Source organism: Danio aesculapii, chromosome 21 (assembly GCF_903798145.1).
Source record: "Danio aesculapii chromosome 21, fDanAes4.1, whole genome shotgun sequence".
NCBI lineage: Eukaryota > Metazoa > Chordata > Actinopteri > Cypriniformes > Danionidae > Danio > Danio aesculapii.
The window spans coordinates 1,702,094-1,728,088 of record NC_079455.1 but is presented as its reverse complement, the minus strand read 5'-3'; positions in this window follow the sequence as shown (position 1 = coordinate 1,728,088).

Sequence of the window (25,995 nt, the reverse complement as noted above, 5' to 3'; positions counted from 1 at the left end):
TCAAAATCTATACTGTCTGTCCATAATATATTCTGGTGTTGCTTAGTCAGGCTTTGTCTCTCAGTTTGTATCTGCTAACCTGGGATACACACACACACTGTTCATTAATCTAACACACATGGTCAATTAGGTGCTTGTAGAGTGCAATGAAAAGGTTAATTTACACAATAGTTTTATTGAACCATTTCTCCCCTTCCTCAGACACGACACATGGGGTGTAATTAGCATGCTAACTGCACATCAACATACCAGTGTACATCACTCATAGATGCTTAGCTGCTGTTTAGTCTCGGACGTCACGCTAAGCACCGGCAAAACATCTGATGCAGACGTCACGCTTTTCTGGAAACACTTCAGCAGATCCAGAGCTGAAAATTCCTCGCTCTGTTAAACATCGTTGGGCAAATATTTAAAACAGAAAAAAATCACAGGAGGGTGAATAATTCTGACTTCAGCCGTACAGATTTCCTATATATTTTGGCAGACAGATCCTTGATGATTTTGATTTGTCATTGCTGTAAACCTTAAAGAAGTTCTTGAGTGTATGATACACGGTTGCATGCCGCTTGAGCTGTTAAACTGTGGTCTTAGACTTAGTCCCCATAGACTTCTATTCATAATCATGCACTGCAAAAAATAAAAATCTTGAGTTTTTGTTGTGTTTCTACTCCAAATATCTAAAAATTTGTAAGTCAAGAAGCATTTTCTAGACAAGCAAATCATACTGTCTTGTTTTAGGAAATAATTGTCAAAATAATCTGCCAATGGGGTAAGAAAAATAATCTTATGTCAAAAGGAAAAGCAATTATATATATATATTTTTACCCAATTGGAAACCAAATCAACCCAACTGTAATGTTTTATTAACTTAATTTTCAAAAACAGACTTTAACCCAGTGTTTGGGTCCATATTTGACCCATACTGTAGTTGGATTGAAACAACCAATCGCTTCCATCACACGACACGATTACGTACTTGTTCATAAATTGGTTGAATCAGATGAGTAAGACCAATACAGCACCTTCATCCTCAAACACAACAGCCATGAGATTTTTTTTCCTACTATGGAAATTATTTCGTACTTGTTCATAAATTGGTTGAAGTCAGACAAATAAGACTAAACCTTAGGTAGCTTCAGTCAAATTTGAAGAAACAAATATGAATCAGCTGCGGAGTTATTTTTTTTTTCAATAAATTATATTTATTTTTTTAAATCCAGTTGTTGGGTCAATTTTTTACCCAACTTTAGATATTTGGAAGAATTTTGTAATTTGGTAGATATTGACACCAATAACAGGTAAAAATAAGATGGAAATGACATTTATAGTTTTTCCCCACTACTGAAACGATTACATACTTGTTCGTAAACTGAAGTCAGACAAATAAGGCCAAACCTGAAGTCTTTTCAACCAAATTTGGAGAAAAAATATAAGTCAACCCAAAAGCTTTTTTTATAAATAAAATTTTTTAAATCCATTTTTGTCCATTCTTTTACCCAAATTTAGATTGAAACAAACAAGTGTTTCCAGCGCATGACACGATTACACATTTTGACCCTAAAATGGATAAAACAAATAAATAAAACTGCTTTTATTCAAGCCGAAAAAAAAACAAATAAGACTTTCTCCAGAAGAAAAAATATTATCAGACATACTGTGAACATTTCCTGGCTCTCCCTACTGAAAAAAACAGCTTAAACCAGTCTAGGCTGGTTGGCTGGTTTTAGCTGGTTGATCAGCCTCGTTTAAGAGGGGTTCTGGCCATTTCCAGGCTGGTTTCCAGTCATTTCCAGCCTGGTCTTAGCTGGTCAGGCTGGTAGATGACCAGCTAAAACCAGCTTGACCAGCTTAGACAGGCTGGGAGCCCAGCCAAAACCAGCTATGTCCAGCTTAAACCAGGCTGGTCAAGCCGGTTTTAGCTGGATTTAGCTGGTCATTTTCCAGCCTGACCAGCTAAGACCAGGCTGGAAATGGCTGAAAAACAGCCTGGAAATGGCCAAAACCCCTCTAAAACCAGGCTGGTCAACCAGTCAACCAGCCTAGGCTGGTTTAAGCTGGATTTTTCAGCTGTTATTTGGGAAATATTTAAAAATCAAAATCAAAGGGGGGCTAATAATGCTGACTTCAACGGTAGATTGGGTTGTTTCAACCCAATTTGGAGAAAAACCAACACAATCTCACGGCAATACGTAACTTTTTGATTTAGTGGCTAATTTGTATTAATTCGTATGATCTAATTCTTACAATTTAGTACGATTTGCTCGTCACCCAATGACGGTTGGGTTTAGGGGTGGGGTTAGGTGCCACGCCTCCTTTTTAAAATCGTACAATTTCGTACGACTGAACAAATTAGCCACTAAACTGACAAAACGTAAAATACTTACGTTTTACAATGAGATCAGGCTGGAAAAGTATGAATCAAACCAACTGCTGGGTTATTATTCATAAATTATTTTTAAAATCTAGTGATCGGGTCCATTTTTAAGCCAGATTTGGATTGAAACGACCAAGCGTTTCCAGCACACAACCCAAACACAGCTCAGAACCCAAACCCCCTCCCTAACACACGTTCTCTTCAGATTACAGTCAGTCAGCTGGACTCGGCCTGTTTGTTATTAACACATGCGCATCAATGGAAACCCTAACACATATTCCCACACAACTGACAGAAACACATTGAAGACGAGCGCGCGGTGTCTGTTATGCAGCACAGACGGTGAGAGGAAAGCCTGACACAGAGCGAGGGTTAACGAATCTTTCTTGCAGATAGATATTGCCATGGAAACAGCTGCGTGACTGAGCTTGCATTCAGTACACAGAGGCAATGGAGGGGTTGGGTGGGGGGGGGAGGTTGTGGAGAAACCAGAACAATAACGCCACAACTATTTCACCATTCTGACTGCACTGACGCTCAGAGCTCCTGTTTAACAATTAAAAACACTGGAGTCGATTAAGAAGGAAAACAGAAGCCCGGAGAGCTGTGTGCATTGCAATCTTAAGGGATGCCAGATTGGACGCAGTCACGCTTCGGACATTGCACTTCCTGTTGATGCCGAAATGCAGGAAATTCAAGACGAAGGCATGGATAAATGATTTAATTGGTGAGTGTGAAACCTGAGGCAGTGCAGCGGAGTGAATCGAGAGAGAAGAAAGCCGTGATGACGTATTAAAGGGGGCACACAGAGAATCCCCCAACCCTCCTCCTCCTCCTCCATCTTCTTCTTCTTCCCCTCGGAGTGAGCGCAGGCTGGGCTGTGCTGCGTTTGGACGCCCGGGACACATTTGCAATCCCTCTTCAGTGCCCGAGGCGGCCGCGAGAATGCATTAAAGACCACGCACAGGCACACCATTCATTGTAAACACTGTTGGTTCGGCACACTCCATGCGTCACTCGCTCCATGCAAAACAGCAGATTATGGAGCTCCTGCATCACAGCTGATCAGTGGAGCGTTCCAGATTCCTCTCAGCTCTAGATTGAGCACAGATCATGCCCTGTTTTTGGGCATCAGCAACATTATATACATATATATAGAGTGCTCAGTATAATTGAGTACACTCCATTTTGAAAATTCATATTTTTCTCCATTTCTCAGTGAATATGGGCAATGCATTTAAACAAAACAGATTTATTAAACAGATATATTTATTTAAACAATGTTTTAGTCATCAAACATATCGAGAAATTAAAAGATAATACAATTAAATTCAAGCAAAATGTAAAATAAAATTCTAACTACAAAACTTCAACTACATTATTTTATTTTATTTATTTATTTATTTTTTGCTTCTCTTGATTTTTTCCTCTTTTTAAAATTTGTATTTTATTATTTTTCTATAACAAATAAATTTGGCTGTACTAGTTTTTGGACCGTTATCGTAAGTTATTTTGTTAGATAAGCTCCAGATTTGACTTCAGTACTGACTAATCTAATGTATATGAACAAATTTGTTTGTTATTGTATAGCTTGCTATTAAAATATGAATTTAAAAGAGAGATTTGTGAGGGGTGTACTTATATATGCTAGGCACTGTATATATATATATATATATATATATATATATATATATATATATATATATATATATATATATATATATATATATATATATATATACATATGATGTTTAACAGAGCAAGGACATTTTCACAGAATGTCTGATAATATTTTTTCTTCTGCAGAAAGTCTTATTTGTTTTATTTCGGGCAAAAATGAAACCAGTTTTTAATTTTTTAAACACCATTTTAAGGTCAATATTATTAGCCCCTTTAAGCTCTATATTTTTTCGATATTCTACAGAACAAACCATCATTATACAATAACTTGCCTAATTACCAACACAATCTCACGGCAATTCGTAACTTTTTTTTTTGTGGCTAATTCGTATGAATTCGTACGATCTAATTGTACAATTTAGTACGATTTGCTCATCCTCCAATGACGGTTGGGTTTAGGGGCGGGGTTAGGTGCCACGCCTCCTTTTTAAAATCGTACCATTTCGTACGACTGAACTCGTACGAATTCGTACGAATTAGCCACTAAACTGTCAAAACGTAAAATACTTTTTCTCGTGAGATCAGGCTGTAATTACCCTAACCTGCCTAGTTACCCTAATTAACCTAGTTAAGCCTTTAAATGTCACTTTAAGCTGTATAGAAGTGTCTTGAAGAATATCTAGTCAAATATTATTTACTGTCATCATGACAAAGAGAAAATAAATCAGTTATTAGAGATGAGTTATTAAAACTATTATGTTTAGAAAAGTGTTGAAAAAATCTGCTCATATATATATATATATATATATGTAATTTATTTATTTATTTTTGATATAATCCTCTGAATCCTGAACCTGATCAAATGTTCAGATTTGCTTCTATAAATCTATGCATATTCGTTCATGTTTAATTAAATAGTATGCTTCATTTTCATATTTATTTTAACGCAAAGAATTCTACCTGACAATAGTTTTAGGAACAACAAATAATAACTTGACTTCTAGTTGATTATTTGGTATCAGAAGTGGCTGATATGAAAGGCAAAGGCCTCTAGATTACGCTTATTTGACCAAAATAAAGTATGATCATGTCTTGATTTTTAATATTTTTATTAGGACAGTAAGGTCTGACTTTGTTAAGACAAAATTCTTGCCACTGAACCTTCAATAATGTCCAGTATAGAATATGTGGTCATGCTGCAGTGGAAACAGAATGAATATTGTGTCTGACTCCATCATGAGCTTGGAGGACTGCATCCATACATCTCTGACATGACTCAAATCACTGATTAATAAAGTCATCTGGAATGGCAAAGAAAGCCTTCTTGCAGGACTCCCAGAGTTCATCAAGATTCTTTGGATTCATCTTCAATCTCTTTCAGCTTACCTCAGACATGCTCAATAATGTTCATGTCTGGTGACTGGGCTGGCCAATCCTAGAGCACCTTGACCTTCTTTGCTATTAGGAGCTTTGATGTGAAGGCTGAAGTATGAGGAGCGCTATCCTGCTGAAGAATTTGCCCTTTCCTGTGGTTTGTAATGTAATGGGCAGCACAAATGTCTTGATACCTCAGGCTGTTGATGTTGATCATCCACTCTGCAGATCTCTCGCACCCCCCATACTGAATGTAACCCCAAACCATGATTTTTCCTTCACCAAACTCGACTGATTTCTATGAGAATTTTGGCTTCATGATGGTTCCAGTAGGTCTTCTGCAGTATTTGTGATGATTGGGATGCAGATCTACAGATGATTCAGCAGAAAAATCCACCTTCTGCCACTTTTCCAAATGATCAACTAGAAGTCAAGTTATTATATCTTGCTCTTTCAACTGGGATCCACGACAAGTCTTTTTTCAGGTAGTGTATGCAGGATATAAAATACAATTATGATGATAATAACGGTTAGTTAATTTATTATTAGAAATTTATGATAGTCTTATACATCTTATGATCTCGGTAGTGTCTTTAAAGAATTATTTTATTTCAAACAAATGTTTATTTTCTAAACACTAAGATTTAATTTAAAGGGTAAAATAAACGAACAAACCCATTTCAGGTCATGGATATTATGAGGTTCATTTGAAGGCTCGAGTCTATGAAGATTTGCGTTAGTGGTTTCTGGGAAAATGACAAACGGAGCTGTGCGCATTGGACTCTACGTAAAAGTCCTGACCTAACATGAGTCATAAGACCACGCGTGACCCTTATTTTCTTTCTTCTCATTTCTGGCCTGCGCATTTGGAAATTATGAATTGTGTTATTTGTGTCCAGCTGTCCTGGCACTTGGAGTCATTCTCAGGAAAACAGAGTGTACCATTTGTGACTAATAAAATCAGCCGAATGCTGAACTGAACAGAGTCGATTTGCTTAGTAAAGCAAAACAAATAAAGACAACAAGGATTTTAGATTATGAGTGTTGTCCCTCAGAACTGAAGCTAATTTACACACTGTAAAAATATCCATAAATGAACAGTTTCGCATATTTTGTGAGTCATATCATTATTGTTTATTTCTTAAAGGTGCAGTTTGTCAGTTTGACACCCAGTGGTTGAACTAGGTATTGCGCTCCTTTACTTAAACACATTTTCATGCTTTGGATAAGTTAAAAACTTACATACAGCACCTTTAATTTGATTATGGGATTGCATTAAAGCTTTTGATGCTAAAAGGTTTGTAATATGTGACTTTTAGTGAGGTTTATTAATAAACTAATTTCGAGAGGATCACGTGCTTATGATTTATCACAGCCGGTCTCGCATTAAGCTAATCAGTATCATCCAATCACATGAGCCATAAGCTACTATAAATAACCACAGTTTTCAGTCCACTTTATCTTCGTTTGGAGGAAACCCCCCCCCTTCCTCCCCATTCTCCTCCTTCACCTTAGATCGGGCAGCACGAAGGCCCAGTGGTTAGCACTGTTAGCCCCACAGCAAGAACACTGCCAGCCCTGGTCCTGCCAGGTCGGTAGGTGTTTCTGTGAGGAGTTCGTATGTTCTCCCCGTGTCCGCGTGGGTTTTCCCCGGGTTCTCCGGTTTCCTCCCACCATCCAAATATATACATCATGCATAACAATCAAGCATTTGTCTAGCCCCCTTTCTTTTTCCTCACGTGTTCCTTTAGCTACTGCAGACGGGGAGTTCTGAGATCCACCGAGCTCAGGCTCCCCTCTCGCTCTGCAAACAGGAGGAAGCCCCGGGCTCGAGGATCCCTTGAGCTCGGGACTCTCTCCCGGGACAGCATGCCAAACAAGCTTTTGATGAATCATCAGCTAAGTGTGAACTCTTGAAATGACATTTTATTGTTAAACAGTGGTGCCTCATTTATCGTGGGAGTTACGTTCTAAAAATAGCCCATGATAGACGAAATCCGTGAAGTTTACAATTATTATAGATGTTTTAAGGCTGTAAAACCCCTCACTACATACTTTATACACCTTTCTCAGACAGGCATGAACATGTTCACACTTTTCTCTCTTGTTTAAATGCTCTCAAAGTTCAAACGTTCGTAGAAAAATAAGTCCAATATTATAGAATGAAACCAAAGATCAGAATCTGAGCGAACATTCATCGCTGTCAGCAAAAAGTTCATAATTTATCAGGGGTCGCTGCAGTGGAATGAACCGCCAGTTACTCTTGCACATGCTTTATGGTGAGGATTCCAGCTTCCAGAAGCAACTCTGCACTGGGAAAAACATACTCTCTCTGATGCACTCTCATACTCTATGGCCAATTTTGTTTTACCCAGTTATACTGCATGTTTTTGAACTGTGGGGGAAACCAGAGCACCCGGAAACCCACGGGAGGACCGTACTCATATCAATTTCTGTTAATTGATACTGGATCTAGATTAAACACAAAAGGAGACTGCTGCCATTTTCTTCCACTGAAAGTTGAGATCTGTGAGACATTATGGCAGGGTTTAATTTGCACCGGCACCTCATTTTACCGGTCCCCCTCCTCAACCGCTGTTGACTTTCACTTTCTTCCGCGACTCCCCAACTGTCCACTTTCGTCCGCGACACCCCCGCCTGCTCACTATCGTCCGCGACACCCCTCTGCCATCCACCTCACCAGTCCACCAGTGTGTATGCTTTACTAAAATATAGGTCTTTAATCTAGTTTTGAACTGAGAGAGTGTGTCTGAGCCTCGGATGTTATCAAGAAGGCTTTTCCAGACTTGTTGTTGAGAGTTGCCATAGAATAGAATATACTTAATCTGGGTGTGGTCTAACATGCATCCCATTGACACGGGATACTAAAAGACTCAATGAGCGCTGAGCGTTCTTTTTTCCCCTAAGAGGTCACCTATATTGATTGCAATCAGCCAAGAAATGTCACCACTTCAGCTGGAGTCCATTCACCAATCCCAAGCCAAGGAGCAAGTGGCCCGTGAAATGCCTCCTCCATGTCTATTTTAAGGCCTATCAGCTGAAGCTAATTGGATAGTGTGTGTGTATATGAGTGTGTGTGTGTGTGTACTCACCAATCCATATGCACACGAATGCACAAGGGTACAACTAGGATGATGACAGGCCTGCAGGCACCTAAAGGGTTAATCATTGGCCGCGTTCGCTGCGCGTTTACAGCGTTCTTGGGCATAATGTTAATTAGGCAGATGTCAATTGCTTCTCTTTGCTCCAGGACGCGGGGATTGCACTGCTCAGTTATAGAGGTGATGACGGAGCATCTTCCTAATGATGAGAACATACGGATGAGACCGTTCTACAGCTCATGTGTCTGCATGTGAGACAGATGAAGCGAAGCGGCTATATTCTCATGGTTAAATGAGGGCTGGTCATTGCAGGATAATACTAACTCTGGAAACTGGAAATTGTGTTTTATCATAAGTTAGTTTAATCAGAAGTGAAAATTCATTGATCGTTTGCTCAACATAATGTCATGCTAAACCCGTTAGACCAGGGGTCACCAAACTTGTTCCTGGAGGGCCGGTGTCCTGCAGATTTTTAGCTCTAACCCTAATCAAACACACCTGAACAAGCTAATCAAGGTCTTACTAGGTATACTTGAAACACCCAGGCAGGTGTGTTGAGGTAAGTTGGAGCTAAACCCTGCAGGGACACCGGTCCTCCAGGACCGAGATTGGTTAGACTATTTAAAGATCTTTGCCCGAACCCGACGGGACCCAATTTCTATCCTTTTAGATGGGCTCGGGCTGGGCTCGGGCTTGCGCAGTAAATGAACAGTCATGTGATGCATTTTGATTAGCGCAAGAAAGTAATCAAATCATTTGTTACAACATTAAAACCCATCCCTGCAAAGGTGAAGCAAATGATGGCGGAGATGGTCAGGCCAGCCGCCAGATCAAAAACAACAGTCATTCTAGCCGCCAAGGTATTTCACGGTCACTCATACACCGGGTATTACGGTAGAGTGCTAAACAGCAATGTAAAGCAAGCTGACAGGGAAGATGACGAGGCTACATTGAAACCGCTGTCATGGAAAATGAAATGGATGTTCTTGGCTGGTCGAAGATGAACAAACAATCCTACCCAAAACATGCTAAATTAGCCAGATCAGTATGCGTCCCGGTCAGTAGCACCAGCAGTGAAAGGGTGTTCAGTGCTGCTCAGAGAGTGCAGGACTGCGCTAAAGCCATCTAAAGCTGAGGATTCAATGATGTTCCTTCACAAAAACACATAGCCTAATCTTGGTGAGTTAAGGATGTTCAAATTACAACTAAATATTAATTAAACCATGAAATCATAATGTAAACAGAGTATATAGTCTAATGTTGGCCAAATACCTGTCATGATTTATAATTTATTTTAATTTAATTTGTTAAGAAAGACTTATTTTTACTGGTGTGTTGGCCAATTTAAAGGCTAAGTGTATGTAGCCTACCTAGGCCTATTTAGAGTGCTGAGATGTTACGATTTTACAGAGGACTTATTTTATTTCTTTGTTCCAAGTGGTCTATAGCCTACGTTTGTTATGAATAAATCATGTTAAAACACATATAAACAACTCATTCATGAAAAAAGAGCTGTGTGCATGTGCACATTTGAATAATGTCAGGCTGTGAACAGGTTCGCGCTTTTAAAAAGCTGTCAATCAAAATGGACTTGTCGGGCCCTATGTGGCCTAACTTTTATGGCCCAATTAAAGCTCTATGTCAGACTTCAATATTTGCACAAACAAAACTCTAAAAACTTAAAAAAAGTTAATGGATGAATAAAGTAGTTCCAAGACTTCTAAAGAGGTTACCATTTTATTTGATAAACACACAAAAACTGTACAAAACAAAAACTCTACCATAGTTGCTAAGAAAGCTACAATGATATGAAAATTCCATTAAAATAATGTCAAAAATGGATCTATAAAAAGTGATTAGCTACAAGACTTCTAAAGATGTTATCAATGGAGTCAATCATTTGGATGCTCGGGTCAGAATTTGGCCTCAACAACATGAAAGCATGGATCCATCCTGCCTTGTATCACGGTTCAGGCTGGTGGTGGTGGTGTAATGGTGTGGGGGATATTGTCTTGACACACTTTGGGCCCATTAGTACCAATTGAGCATTGTGTCAATGCCACAGCCTACCTTAGTATTGTTGCTGACCATGTCCATTCCTTTATGACCACAGTGTCTCCATCTTCTGATGGCTACTTCTAGCAGGATAACACACCATGTCATAAAGCGGCAATCATCTCAGACTGGTTTCTTGAAAATGACAATGAGTTCACTGTACTCAAATCCGCAGCAACTGCGTGATGCTATCATGTCAATATGGAGCAAAATCTCTGAGGAATACTTTGAGTAGCTTGTTGAATCTATACCACTAAGGATTAAGGCAATTCTGAAGGCAAAAAGGGGCCTAAACTGGTAATAGTAAGGTGTACCTAATAAAGTGACTGGTGAGTGTATGTGCACAGTATGTCTTAGTGTGTGGTTGCTTGCTATCAGCACAATGTTACAAATAGTTTTCCTCAAGGGACCCTTTTAGGGTGACTGAGGTCAATGCCATACCAAAATCAAAGATGGAGGGGTTTGTAAATGTCTTCTGCTATCTGAACTCCAAGGACTCAACAGGATATAAAGAGACAATTTTCTGCACCATACATTTAAATGGACTTTAATTGTGGTTGCTATTTTGGTTGCCCTGTGGTCGCTATTTATGACAACAGTTGAATTCAGGTGATCTCGATATGACAGACAACAATGGGCACCTTCACATTAACACAAAGCCTGAACTTAATAAGGAAGCCCACTTTCAATCAATGTCTTCGATTTGTTGTGTCTTAATGGTTACAATCCAGCCTGTGCACCATTTTGTTTGTCAGGCAAATAAAAGAATGAAAGAAATAATTACCTGAGCTTAATCTAACTGCAAAACCATCCCTCATATTAAGTCTCAGCAGACCCACATCGGAGATCCAAGTTAAGCAGATGGGCTATAAATAATCCCAGTACACTTTGTGCACAGTCATGCGATTACAATTGCACTTGTATCCACAGCTGGAGGACATGCATCATCTTTTGACCAAGGACTCTGGACACCGCAGTGGACCGGGAACACGTCACAGGGTGGAAGTATGTTTTGTCTGTGCATTACGAAACCGCGGCCGGCACTTTCTGTGTAGTCACACGGATGATGGTGTAGGCCCTCCCATATCCGCTGCTGCATCTGTCTGTAGTGTGAGCTTGGTTATATTTGGAGACGTTGCTCGGTGATGACATGTTTTTCACATTTCTCCACGGGCGTTATGAAGCGGGGGGTGGAGGGCGGGGGGCGGTGTGAGACAGGAATGGGAGGGCATGGTCCACAGAGACAGACAAAAGCTGGCAGAGAGGGATTCTTCGGGCGTCTTGGGCTTTATTTAATTAGAGATGCTTGCGAAACAAAGAATTGTCGTTCGCTCCAGATTTAACTTTTGCATGTCGTTGGTGCTGGCTTTTCATAGAGTCGTGTACTATGAACTTTCTAATCAACTGGACACGCAAATTATCCTGAACAGATGAAAAATACTGTGGAGGAAACAATCTCCAAGACTTCTATCTAAAACGATCTGAATCTTTAGCTGTACTAGAAGTGAAGCTGGAGATAGAGATGGAATGGGATAGGAAGTCAGGACTTGACCTCAGGATGCACAAAAACAATAGTGCTATATGGCATCTATGCTGACGGGTGGACAGATTTGATTAATGAAGGTCAATGTCCTTTGCAACTGCCTAGAATATGCTACTTTATCTACCACTAATGAACAAGCAAGGCTTTAACAACATTCAACAGTGGTGACCAGTAGCTAACAATCTAAGCAATACAATACCACTGAAATCACCCAAGCCACAATGTCACCCGGTGATAGTTTGGAATTATATAGCATTATTATTGCCTTCAATACTGTCTTAATCTGTTTTGGTATAGAATCTGTTTTGCCTTATCCCAAAGGATTGCTCTATTGCAGGGGTGTCCAAACTCGGTCCTGGAGGGCCGGTGTCCTGCAGATTTTAGCTCCAACTTGCCTCAACACACCTGCACGGATGTTTCTAGAAAGCTTAGTAAGTGCTTGATTAGCTAGCCCAGGTGTGTCTGATTGGGGTTGGAACTAAACTTTGCAGGACACCGGCCCTCCAGGACCGAGCTTGGACATGCCTGCTCTATTGGATTGAGATCTGGTGACTCAATTGGTACTAATGGGCCCAAAGTGTGTCAAGAAAATATCCCCCACACCATTCCACCACCACCACCAGCCTGAACCATTGATACAAGGCAGGATGGATCTATGCTCTCATGTTGTTGATGTCAAATTCTGACCCGACCATCCGAATGTGGCAGCAGAAATGGAGACTCATCAGACCAGGCAACATTTCTCTAATCTTCTATTGTCCAGTTTTGCTGAGCCTGTGTGAATTGTAGCCTCAGTTTCCTGTTCTTAGCTGACAGGAGTGGCACCCGGTGTGGTCTTCTGCTGCTGTAGCCCATCTGCCTCAAGGTTGGATGTGTTGTGTGTTCAGAGATGCTCTTCTGCAGACCTCGGTTGTAACGAGTGCTTATTTGAGTTACTGTTGCCTTTCTATCAGCTGGAACTAGTTTGGCCATTCTCCTCTGACCTCTAGCATCAACAAGGCATTTGCACTCACAGAATTGCAGCTCACTGGATATTTCCTCTTTGTCGGACCATTCTCTGTAAACCAGAGAGATGGTTGTGCGTGAAAATCCCAGTATATCAGCAGTTTGAAATACTCAGAGCAGCCCATCTGGCACCAACAACCATGCCATGTTCAAAGTCACTTAAATCCCCTTTCTTCCCCATTCTGATGCTCGCTTTGAACTGCATGTGATTGGCTGACTAGAAATTAGCGTTAACGAGCAGCTGGACAGGTGTACCTAATAAAGTGCCTGGTGAGCGTAGGTGAATTGGGGTTTGAGTGTGTGTGAATGAGAGAGTGTTCGGGTGTTTCCAGTATGGGTCATCATGGCTTGAAGGTCATCTGCTGCATAAAACATATGCTGGAATAGTTGGCAGTTCATTCCGCTGTGGCGACCCTTAATAAGCTGGAGGAAAATCCCGGGTGAGGCTAGAAAATCTGGGCCCTATGAGAGAAAATTTGAGGTTGGGCTCCCTGCTAATATTGGTCATAGAAATAAAGCAGGTCTCTTGGGCCTACAAATTCCTTGGAACCATCCTATCCTGACTCTTCCTGCCTGACATGCAATTGGGTTTCAGTCGATTGTATGTTTCTCATGTGTTTTGCTTTACACAACAAATAAATCATACCGGAATGCATGAAACATGGCTGTGAATCAGTATTTACATTTGAATGATCTTCAATGGATATTGTCATTACCTCTGCTGAGCGTCGACGTGTCCAGGTCCCACACTGGGACTGATGGAGCGGATGGATGGATTTATGGAACAGTGAATAAAGGAAGAGGGGACAGACACTGGAGGCCTTCTCAGTCCTTAATACCTGGTGACTGATGATTCATTAATTTGACAAGCAATGCAGAGCAGGGATGGATTACACAAAGCAGTCACCGGCCGTCCGTCCCCGCAAGCATACAGATGAGGAGAGCGGAAGAGAGTAACAGATAGGGAAGGAGGTGCACGTGGGGAGGACAGAATTGTTTCAGAAGGTAGTATCTGTAAGCCTATGGTGACCAACGAGGACGCATGTTTAGTGACATTTAAGTATGACATGGTCACAGGCAGGAAGAGAGGAGGGCTTAATAGACAGAATGAGATCAAGCAAGACAGATACAGGAAGATCACTTTGAGGTATCCTGCGTTTAATAGCGTGCTCTGATTGTTGAGTGGACGTATGTGCCATCGATTCTCTGTTCTCTCTAATGCCTTTTTTACTAGATATGTGCAACTATGGATTTTTACAATCAACTACTAAGAGGGATGTGTGGTTGCTTTGCATCCATGATATCAAACCTTTGAAAAAGAAACACGTAGGACAGATGCTAAATCTATAGGGAGCAATGCTGGATTGTTTTCTGGTAAACGAGAAATAATTGCAGTCCTTGGGTCAATTGTTCAGCAAGTGAATGCATTTAACGACTGCAGGGTTCTTAGAAAGCATTATTGTACAAATAAAAATTCATTTGAAGACTTTATAGTCGTCCTTAGACATCCCTGTTTTACAGTGGTGCAGAACTATGAATGCTTCAAACTCCTATTGTGATACTTCACAATGCAAAAATTCTTTCTTTCTGTAGAGTTTTTGGGCTCTATTTTAACCATCTAGACCAGGGATGGGCAAACTCGATCCTGGAGGGCCGGTGTCCCTGCATAGTTTTGCTCCAACCCTAATCAAACACAACTGCTTGTAGCTTTCTAGTGATCTTGAAGACACTAATTAGGGTGTTCAGGTGTGTTTGATTAGTGTTGGAGCAAAACTCTGCAGAGACACCGGCCCTCGAGGATCAAGTTTGCCCATGCCTGATCTAGGCGCATGGTGCAAAAGCATTAAGGGCATGTCCGAATCCACTTTTGCTATTTTTTATTTATTTATTTATTTATTTTTCATTAGAATATGAAGTACACAAAATAGGAAAACATACAAAGAAAACAAAACAACAACAAAAACATGAAAAATGATTGCGTGTTTGTATGTAAAGGTAACAAGGTGGAAGGTCGGAGTACATACATAAAGGGAGAAAAAACAATTATATACAGTATACATATATGTATACATAAACAACATGTATACCAGTCAATAAATGAAGCAAATGACATAGATATAAATCAATTTGACAGAAAATAAATCAGTGGTAGGAAGTGACAGCAATGATAGTAAGGTAATGATAATAATAAGTAATTCATACATTAATTTTCTTTTCGGCTTAGTCCCTTTATTAATCCGGGGCTGCCACAGCGGAATGAACCGGCAACTTATCCAGCACATGTTTTACGGAGCAGATGCCCTCTGGGAAACATCCATCCACTCATTCACACACATACACTATAAACAATTTAGCCTAGCCAATTCACCTATATCGCATGTCTTTGGACTGTGGGAGAAACCGGAGCACCTGGAGGAAACCCACGCGAACGCAGCGAGAACATGCAAACTCCACACAGAAACGCCAACTGACCCAGCCGAGGCTCGAACCAGTGACCTTCTTGCTGTGAGGCGACAGCACTACCTACTCCGCCACTGTGATGCCCTATGATAGTAATTATGACAGAAAAAAGAAAGAGAAGACAGCAGTAATAATGACTGCTAACAACAACAATAATCATAATAATTACAAGTACTACACCAACTACTACTACTACAGACAATTACTAATGTTACAACTACTACCGCTGCTACTACAGCCACAACCACGACTACTACTACTACAATGTCTTCTACTACTAATACTACTACAACTGATTCTACTACAACAATGACAACTATTATTGATACTACTACAACGTCTACTACAACTGATACTACTACAACGACTGCTACTACTGCTACTACAACATCTACATCGACAACATCTACTACTTCTGATACTACTACTACTACTACAACATCTACTAATTCTGATACTAATACCCCACTTTTGCTATTTTAATGATGGTAAAATACGCTGTGCGCCCCGGTGCATGGTTTAACACGGTTGTGCCTATTCTCTTAATGAGTTCTGGGTGTGTTTTGAGCATAACGTGCATTAAACCAATCAGTCTCATCTCCTATTCCATTTAAGAGTCAGTTGTGTTGCTCTGAACGCTTCACTAGTGGGAAAACAGTTAAACAGAGCATCTGCAGTGCGAGGATAAAGAACGAGCCTCCTCCATTCGGCCTCTTTACTTTCTCTTTTTTCCGTCGACGTTTAACGCCTCGTGACTAAACAAATGGCGCCAATGTGATCATGCACACCAACGTGCAAAACACCAGGCGTAAAATCGTCATTTTTGTCAAGTGTCAAGAAACGCCTCATGCTTGTTTTTCTTTTGGTTTGACACACCACATCAAAATCTTCTCCACCAATCAGATTGGCACTTTTGTTCGCGTGCACGGAACTACTAAAGCTACAGTAAACAGCACTTGGAGGCGCTCAAGTGCAAAACTGTCAATGCGAGCGCACATTGAAGAAGAGAGGCGATATGAACGTGGAGCTGCTTATTGGCACTGCTGAACAATAATCATTTCTTCATCGCTAGAGCTGCTACTTGAACCATCCGTGTTCTTCGAATCACCAGTAACTTTAACAACAAGCACGTCAACTTTCTGTCTTCAACTTCTTTATTACATGTGGGTGTCAGAAGTTGTGTAGCGCCATCTAACATCAAGGAGTGATTTTGCATACTCTTCTGCTTGACGCCAGTGAAAATCGGAAAACGCTGACGATAAACGCAAGCAAAAACGTCCCGGTGTGTACGAGCCTTTACTCTTTACTCCTTTACTTTTGTGAATAAGGAATCGGTGTTGTATGCACTCCACTGAAGACATCCATTAGCTTTTATTTTCATTCATATCTCATGATGTTTCTTTGCATTTGGGAAAACCCCCTCTGTTGCAGGACACAAACAAAGGCCTGTTTTCCTGTGAGAATGACTTCTCTCGTATTTTTATTCGTAAAAAGGCAGGAAAACACATAAAACGTCTTGCGCCTTATTGCGCTGGGTGCCCTTTGTCTTGTTTCTGGTTCGAATATCTTTACATCGAGAAGCATTTTCTAGACAAGCAAAACTGCTGTTTTGTTTTGCAGTGCATCTTTAAGGTTCTTCCCTGGCAACGAATTGTACGTCTTCAAGTCACAAAAAGCATTCATTGTTATTGTTGCTCGCCGAAGCTCAATAGCGCTTCAAAAATAATGCACTTCCTATACTGATTACAGTGAAAAGCTAATCTGTGCAGGCTTCACAACAACAATGGAGTCCCCAAACACGAGCATGCTCTCCAGACAAAAAAATACACTGACAGGCTCTTCATCGTCCGACGTGTAATTAAAACCAAAACAAAAGGATGGACGAAAGAGGTAATGTCAACACTGACAATGACAAAAGCTGCATGGACCGTCCCTTCCGATAAGACGCCCCTGCAGTCGGCAAGCTGGGACCATGGGGTCTCCGACCAGAGCAAAAAAAAAAAAGAGGGACGTCCACCTTCACTAAAGAGCCTGCAAGACAAGTCTTGGCAATGTATAGACTCAGCATGCAGAGTCCTCTGAGAGTCCTCCATGCTAGCCCATTGAACCCTCTGCTGCATTAATCTTACTGCCGCTTTGTCCTGGGGTGCCTGCGCCCCCCTGTAAGGTCAATTAAACTTAGCAAGATAAAGTGCTTGTCATGATATTAGGATATAAATAGCCACAGCAGGAGAAGGCGGATGGAGGTTTGTTTGGAGTCATGCCTATGTCACACGCAGATATTTTTGGCATGACTAAGGTAAGTCGAGCCCCTTCCATCAATTCAATTCAAGTTTATTTGTATAAGGCTTTTCACAGTGATTATTGTTTTAAATCAGCTTTACAAAAGGTGCACATTATTACATCACAATCAAATTTAGAAAAGTCAAGGTTATTAGTTAGCATAACTTCATTATTTATAACTTTTTTGGTACAATAAAAATATGTCATTACTTTTATACCGTGCTTAATTTGTGAATCGCTAGGTCCTGGAACAGATCGGCGTAATGGATCCGGCAGGTTACCAGAGGATGTAGAGGTACCACACACAAAAGTGGAGAGCGGGGGGTGGGGTGTTGTTGCAGACGAAAGTGAAAGTTGGGGGGGTGGGATGTTGGGGCGTTGGATAGCTAAGGGGTGTCGTGGACGAAAGTGAAAAGTGGGGGAGTTTGTTGTGGACGAAAGTGATGAGGGTTGGTGAGTCGCGGAAGAAAGTGAACAGCGGACGGGGAGGAGGGTGATGAGGGTGATTGGTAAAATAAGGTGCCGGATCCGGCGGGTTCCAAAGATATAAGTGAATTGCTTAAAGTAAATTGGCACAGTAGATGAGCATTTAGTTCTAGCCTTCAATATACGCCTTTCAGTCAGAGGTCTATCTCGCCATAGCAATTCCAATAATCTATAATAGGCCCAGAAGTAACCCAGGGGAGTTCTCGAGACCTACCTGAGCTCAAACTCCCCTTTTGCCCTACAAAATGGGAGGGAACCCCAGGCTCGAGGATCTTCAGAGCTCAGGGTTCTCTCCCAGGGCAGCATCCCAAACACGCCTTGTTATCAATCTTCAGCTATGTGTGAACTCTTGAAAGCAACTTACATTTGAGGAGGCATTCAATGATTCAACAAGAAGAGGCAATACACACAAGGAAGGCTAATTATGCAAAGGAACTGTTAGTGCTCAAAGTAATAAGCGCTAGATTAAAGAGTTTAAGTATCTGGTGCAAATAGAGAAAAGAGTGTTTCTACAGGTGGTTTGTCAAGCCCACTCACCTGTGTGAAACACACTTCATAAATGCACAATGTTTGCTTTTTTTCCCCTTTAATAATATATAGGATGAATATGAGTGAAGTTAGCAGATACTACATTATACACTCACCGGCCACTTTATTAGGTACACCAGTCATCATCAGTTGTTTGGACGTCCCACTTCAGAACACACACTAATCATCATAAGTTATTCGGTTGTCTCACTTCCGAACCCACACACTAATCATCATGAGTTATTTGATTCAGCTCAATTATAGCAAATTATGCAGTAAATCAAAAATATGTCACATTTTATTGACAGAAATGGTAACAATGTTGTAACAGTGGAAAGAGTAATTTGCTTAATTACGAGTTATGGAAAAAGGTAACTCCATAAGTAACAGTGTTAATTTATAACGTCATTATTCCCATCACTGATTTTATACAACGAGTTATTTGCATTTCATTTAAATAGGCCTACATGAAAGCTCTCAAAGTGTGTGTCCATGACTGAAATGCGACACAGATTCAGAGTTCCACATGAGGTCATTAATAAGCAAACATTATAAATATTACAAACGTAAACATTAGGTGAACAGGTTACATTGTAACCCCGTGTCCTAACAACACGCTTCGTGATGAGATTGATAAGCAATTTGGCTGCTTGCACCAGAGGAAATACGACAATAATTTAAATACAGCCATTGAAAAGCACAGAATAGTGCACTCACTGCACTCCGGCGAAATGGTACGATTTATAATCTAATTAATACATATTAAACCTCTTTAACATTATCAAATGAAGTGTTGTCACAGTTCTAAAGTTCAATTTCATACAGTATATTTTATTTTCAAGATCTGAGGCGAACAAACCTTCGAGCATAAAATAAGAAACAATAAGAAAGCATCCTAGGTTAACATTGTCAATCTTGATTTTTGAATTTTGGAGTAAATAACCATATAATTTTGATCTGTTCTTCAATCTATATTAAAACATTTATTAGTGAGTAGTCAAATGCCTCATGTGCTACACCTAATCCAATAAAACAGTGTCATGAATACATGAAGTCTGCTCACAGATGCATGTGATTTTCATTCACTGTACTGCACGCTATGAGTGGCCACAGGAGGTTTGTGCATTTTGCTTTAATAATCAAATGGCATTCACTCACTGACTGCGTTTTCATTACTCAGCAACCTTGTTAAGTCATTATCATAACAACACAAGACCATCGTGCCCTGGACCATGAATTTGAATGATTTCCTTCAGTTTAAATAAACAAGCTGATCATGCGATTATATATGTAATGTATCTCTTTATTATAGATCATGACGTGACTTGCAGGTCAATTGTTGAGGTCATTCTTTTATTTTTAGTAAAATGACCACTAAACTGTTTGAATGTGATACCGTGCAGCTATGCAAAGTGTGTGTGTGTGGGTGTTGTAGGGCTGGTTGTGGTAGTTTGGTGTGTCTGAGGGTGAGGTGTCTGAATAACACTGGGTAAATAACTGTACTGTGCACTAGGTTTCGGCCAGGCAACTGCGATTGGTCACTATGCCTAAGTTGGCAACCCAGGGGTGTTACAGATACATGACTGGACCAAGTCTGGCATCCAGACAGACCTGTTCATCTATCCAACCTCCTGTCTCGCTACAATCCAACCCGCTCTTTAAGATCTTAAAACCCAGAGCTTCTGGTACCTTGAATAGAAAAGTCGAGTAAAGGAGGTCGAGCCTTCTCATTTATGGTTCCTAAACTCTGGAAAAGCCTTCCTGATAATGTTCGAGGCTCAGACACACTCTCTCAGTTCAAAACTAGATTAAAGACCTATCTGTTTAGTAAAGCATAGCGGCATGATGCATGAATGTGCTCCGTGCAGGTTTTTGCATCTCGTTTATATACACTATGAACAGCAGCTATGCTAATTATTCTTTATATTCTCTATTTACACCTGGCGATACTCATTCCGAGGCCCCCAGATGCAATCCAAGATCTGTGAGGAGATGATCCCAAGGTTTCCATAATCCCGGATCAGGCCCTATCCTGAGCTGCTGCTGTGGTGGTCATGGAGGAGTGGAGAGCATAGGACGGATTCCTGTGAGAGTCCAGGGACAGACGAGTCTTCGCTGACGTCCAGCGTTCACCAGCCTCCGGCGCCTAGACTGCAGCTCTGCACAAGACATTTGGCCATTGGAGAAATGGTTGTGCTCAACTGAGTCTGGTTTCTCTCAAGGGTTTTATCCTTCACTTTCTCCAATTGGTGAAGTTTTTTCCTCGCTGCTGTCGCCACTGGCTTGCACGGTTCGGGACTTGTAGACCTGCGATTTTTAATTTTTCTTTACTCAAAAATAATTTCAATATATTTGAAATGTAGGGTAAGATAGGCCAAACTTACGTGGCCAACATATCAGTTTTTAACACCTGGGGCAAATACTACATTTGACATCTGACCCAAGTCTTGTGTGCCACCTTAAAGACTGTGGCACTTCTGCCAAAGCTAGGCCATGTTTGGCCCACATGCTGCATGCCAGTGCCAAATGAATGCCAGCTTTATTCCAAATCTGGGCCAGGATTCTTTGCTACCTGGGTAGCTATTGGCTGTACTTTGTGATTAATTCCGCTTGTTAGATTGTCTGTAACAATAACACAGCGAATAGTACATAATAAGCTCGGTGGCTATTAATAGACGCCGGTCATCGGAGGACAAAGCAATGCTGATGCCATTTCCAATGCAAATATTTACCTGTCTCCAATGCTTGTTGAAGCGGTCTGCCCGTGGGCTGTAGACACTGGCGGCTCGTTCCACTGGGGGAATATTCTGCATGCGTGCATTAGGCCAGTCATAAAGTGTTTCCCCATCAGGAACAGCTGTAGAAGTCACTGTCTGGGGACTGGAGGGACTTCACATCCTGGGACTGTTGTATTTGGAGGACAGCTGCTGCTCCTCACTCGCTGAAGTGCTCAAATCTGGCTGAGATCTGCAAAGAGTCATTCACAGCACGCAAACCCTCTGTCCCAAACCTCTTATCTGTCCCAAAATGCTGTATTCAGGTGCCATTATGAAAAGATGTAGACGTTAAAACTCCTTACAGTATATAAAGTAGTCAACATTTGAAGTGCATCAAATTCTTTTGTTAGAGATGGCCTTCTAAATCTATTGAACAACACCTATGCTTGGTCTTAGGACAATTTTGAAACACTTTTTTTAAATAAGGCTGAGTTGGGATAAGGGTTATGCTGTAATTGCATTTTCACAAGGGTTTGTTTGATCACATATGGAAATACGGTCATGGTTTTTGCATGGCTGCATAAATTACTGCTGAAACTAGTGAAGGTCACACATATGTGAACAAAGGACATAGAGATGCATGTGCAGTGCTTATAGACCGACAGGCAGCACCCTACAAAAACAATGCTAATTGAAATTCATTCATTCATTTTCTGTGGGAAACACTCATTCACACACACACTCATACACTAAGACCAATTTAGTATATTCAATTCCCTTATAGCGATTGAGTTTGGATGGTGGGGGAAACCAGAGCACCTGGAGGAAACCCACACCAACACGAGGACAACATGTAAACTCTACACAGAAAACGCCAACTGACCCAGCCAGGGCTCGAACCAGTGATCTTCTTGCTGTGATAACCACTGAGGCACCAAACATTTCAAAATAATAATTTTTAAAACGGGACAAAATATCTCTTCACATTTTTCACATCTTAGACTGGGCATCCAGTAACACTCTCCATTATTTTACAACATTATTGGTGTGTGTTTATTTATCTTTGTATGATTGCCCAATCTAAAATGAGCCTAAAATTTCAGATCTTTTGCATACACATCTATGTATGTGTATGTGTGTGTCTGTTTGGCTCTCTTTATTGGTCAGCATTGCACTGAGCACTCTTGAAGGCTGATTATGCACTCTTCCGTAATGCAGCCTTCAATGGCCGCTAATTTGGGGCTAGAGAACCTCCCTGGGGCTTTTTGTTCTGCCTTGCTTGCTGTATAATGGCACATATAGATTCAGTTCAATATCTCAGCGGATGGGCGAAACACTGAGGCCGGGGGCTGGTTCTGTTGGGTCAGGCCCCACACTCTTGAATCCTGAATCTTTTGAGACAGAAGCAAACACATGGTGACAAATCCCTCCCCCAGTCGATTTCAGCAAGCAATGAATGCTTAATAAACACATTTAAAAGCTGAAGGCTCTTTTCCCTATGAATGCATAGATACATTCAGCAATAAGTGGATTGACTGATATGCGGAATTATTGTTAAAATGCAAATACTATACAGCAGTGGTACCTAACCTTTTTATCCCCATGGACCGGTCAACGATTGACAATTTTACATTGGCTCAGAAGGGGTGGGAGAACAGAGTGGCGTCTATGTAAATATTTAGGCGACCATCAACAGATGGCAAATTTCATACAAAATATGAAGCTGATTATCAGTTCTTGTCATGTGACTCGCGGTGCACTTACAGCATTCTTAAAATTTGAGATGTTTTCAACTGGGTTCTCCTGGAAAGAGTGAGCACATTGTGCACATGTCATTTCCGAAGTGCGCACCTCCATTGGAAATAACAAACTTGTGCACGGAAATGATGCGATATGTGAACGATCCCTAAGCTACTGATCTCCAGCAGTTTATCTTCACCTGATGTGTTGACAAATAGGTTGCGGATCCATTTCTTGGCAATTCATGGATCCTTCACTGGGCCTTTTCCCAGTTCTAATAGGAGCTCCGAATTTGATGACGCGATTCACGCGATTCAATTCAAACAACCATCGGAAAATGACAAAACTGTTTTTTTCTTCCTGGTTTTATTATTGAGACACGTCATGTGCAAAATTGCCGCTACAGATTGTTTACGTTTGCTATGAGGAATCATGTGAAAATGCCGCGGGTGGAAGACGTCAAATGCCGGGAGAGTTTTCTTCCGTACTTGGTTCATCTTCACTGTCATTCAGTCTGACATTATGACGGCTGAGATCATACAGTGTGACGTTAGAGCCATGTTCGTGCAGTCTGACATGCTACAATTGTTCAGGATTATAAAAATCTCATAGTGTTAGCTGGCCTTAAGTTGAGAATCCTTCAAATTAGGCGAATTTCATGGGCAATACGAGCATCAGTAGAGCACACGTGATCCTATCTCAGCTCCTGCATGGTTGTATTCCTGGTGTTGTAGTGGTAATGGAAGAGCACACACTTTTTTTTTGTTAATCTCTATAATTTTATGTACTGATTCCAATTATATTTAGTGCTTTACCTCCACAAAATGTTACTCAAGCAACCTCAAGGTGGGAACGCACACTACTGTCTTCAATAACCACCTATGGAGAAATGCAGCTACATAGATGCTGGTAGTGTGAAGGATAAGTGTACCTAGTGTTAGGTAGGCCTAACAAGAATGCTAAAGTTTGCAGAATCCAGTGTCAGTCTCTAGTGTATCTCTATGGACAAAGTGAGTAAGATTGTTTTGACATAACTAGCCTATTAGGAAAAGGAAGGCTATTCCAGAGTTTAGGAACCATAAATGGGAAGCCTCGACCTCCTTTAGTAGACTTTGCTATTCTGGGTACTACCAGAAGCCCTGAGTTTTGAGATTCGAAAGAGCGGGTTGGATTATAGCGAGACAGAAATTTGGTTAAGAAGGTAATATTTAATAATCAACACAGAACTTAACAGGCAGCCAGTGAAAGGAGGATCAAATATGATAGTCATATTTTCTAGACCTGGTAAGAACTCTAGCAGCAGAATTTGGGATGGTGCATGCTTCAGAACCTCACAGGAAGTGGCAGGTCATCACAGAAATGGACACTTTTATTTATTCGTCTTCTATGTAATGTGGAAGTATGCATATTGAAATGCAGCCTAAGTCTTCCGAACAAGCAGAATTAGCCACAAGTCCTCGCTTGACCTGATGTGCCTGTGGCCCGAGGGCTCTGAACGGCTCCCTGCTCTTAACAACTGATTTAGAATCGCCTTTGCGTTCCTGTCTCAACATGTTTTCGGCCCAAAATACGAACAACAATAGAACAGTAAGTGCAAAGGTCATTAAATTGTCCATGTCAGGGGACGTCTTATACGAGCTTAAACAAATGAACTGCAGCAGAAATATGAGGCAAGCTCAGAAACACGACTTTTTCTTCAGCCACTCATCTAATTCAGTCTAGCAGAAAGTCTCTCTCTGAGGACACTTGGTTAGCAGCTGGCTAAAGTGCTTTCATTTCTCACTGGGAACTGGCCGACATTTTTGCCAAGAACAAGGTCCAGTGACATGGCTGAAATGGAGCGTTAAAATTATCTCGCCTGCTGCTTTAAAATAAGAAATGTCACATAAATAACATTATGTTGGCTACAATGGCGGATACGTTTTTGCTTTTGATCTAGCAGCTAACTCTGATCTACAACTTCGACTAGATGTTTAGTTCAATATAAGAGTTGTTCACTTAAAAATTTTATTCTGTCACTCAACAGCATATTTCTTTTTCTTCTTTCTAAACACAGAGACGACCAAAATAAAGTGGCTGCACTAATAATATGTACTCACATGGTTAGGGTTTAGGAAATGTTTGATTTAGAGTTAGCTGCATGCAAGTATGCATAATTTACAGCTAGTAGTAACAGTACAATATACAATACTTACAGTATAACATTTATACTTGCAATATATTGTACTGTTACTACTACTATTATACCATTTTAATATTTAACAATATACACTGTAAAAAAATCAGTTATTTTACATTTTGTTCCTGGCAGCTGGGGTGGCGTAAAAAATGGCGGCCATTAAATTACAGAAATTTACCATAAAATAACAGACGTTAAATTACAGAAATTTACCATAAAATAACAGACGTTAAATTACAGAAATTTACCATAAAACAACAGTTGTTAAATTACAGAAATTTACCATAAAATAACAGACGTTAAATTACAGAAATTTACCATAAAATAACAGACGTTAAACTACAGAAATTTACCATAAAATAGCAGACGTTAAACTACAGAAATTTACCATAAAATAGCAGACGTTAAATTGCAGAAATTTACCATAAAATAGCAGACGTTAAACTACAGAAATTTACCATAAAATAACAGACGTTAAACTACAGAAATTTACCATAAAATAACAGACG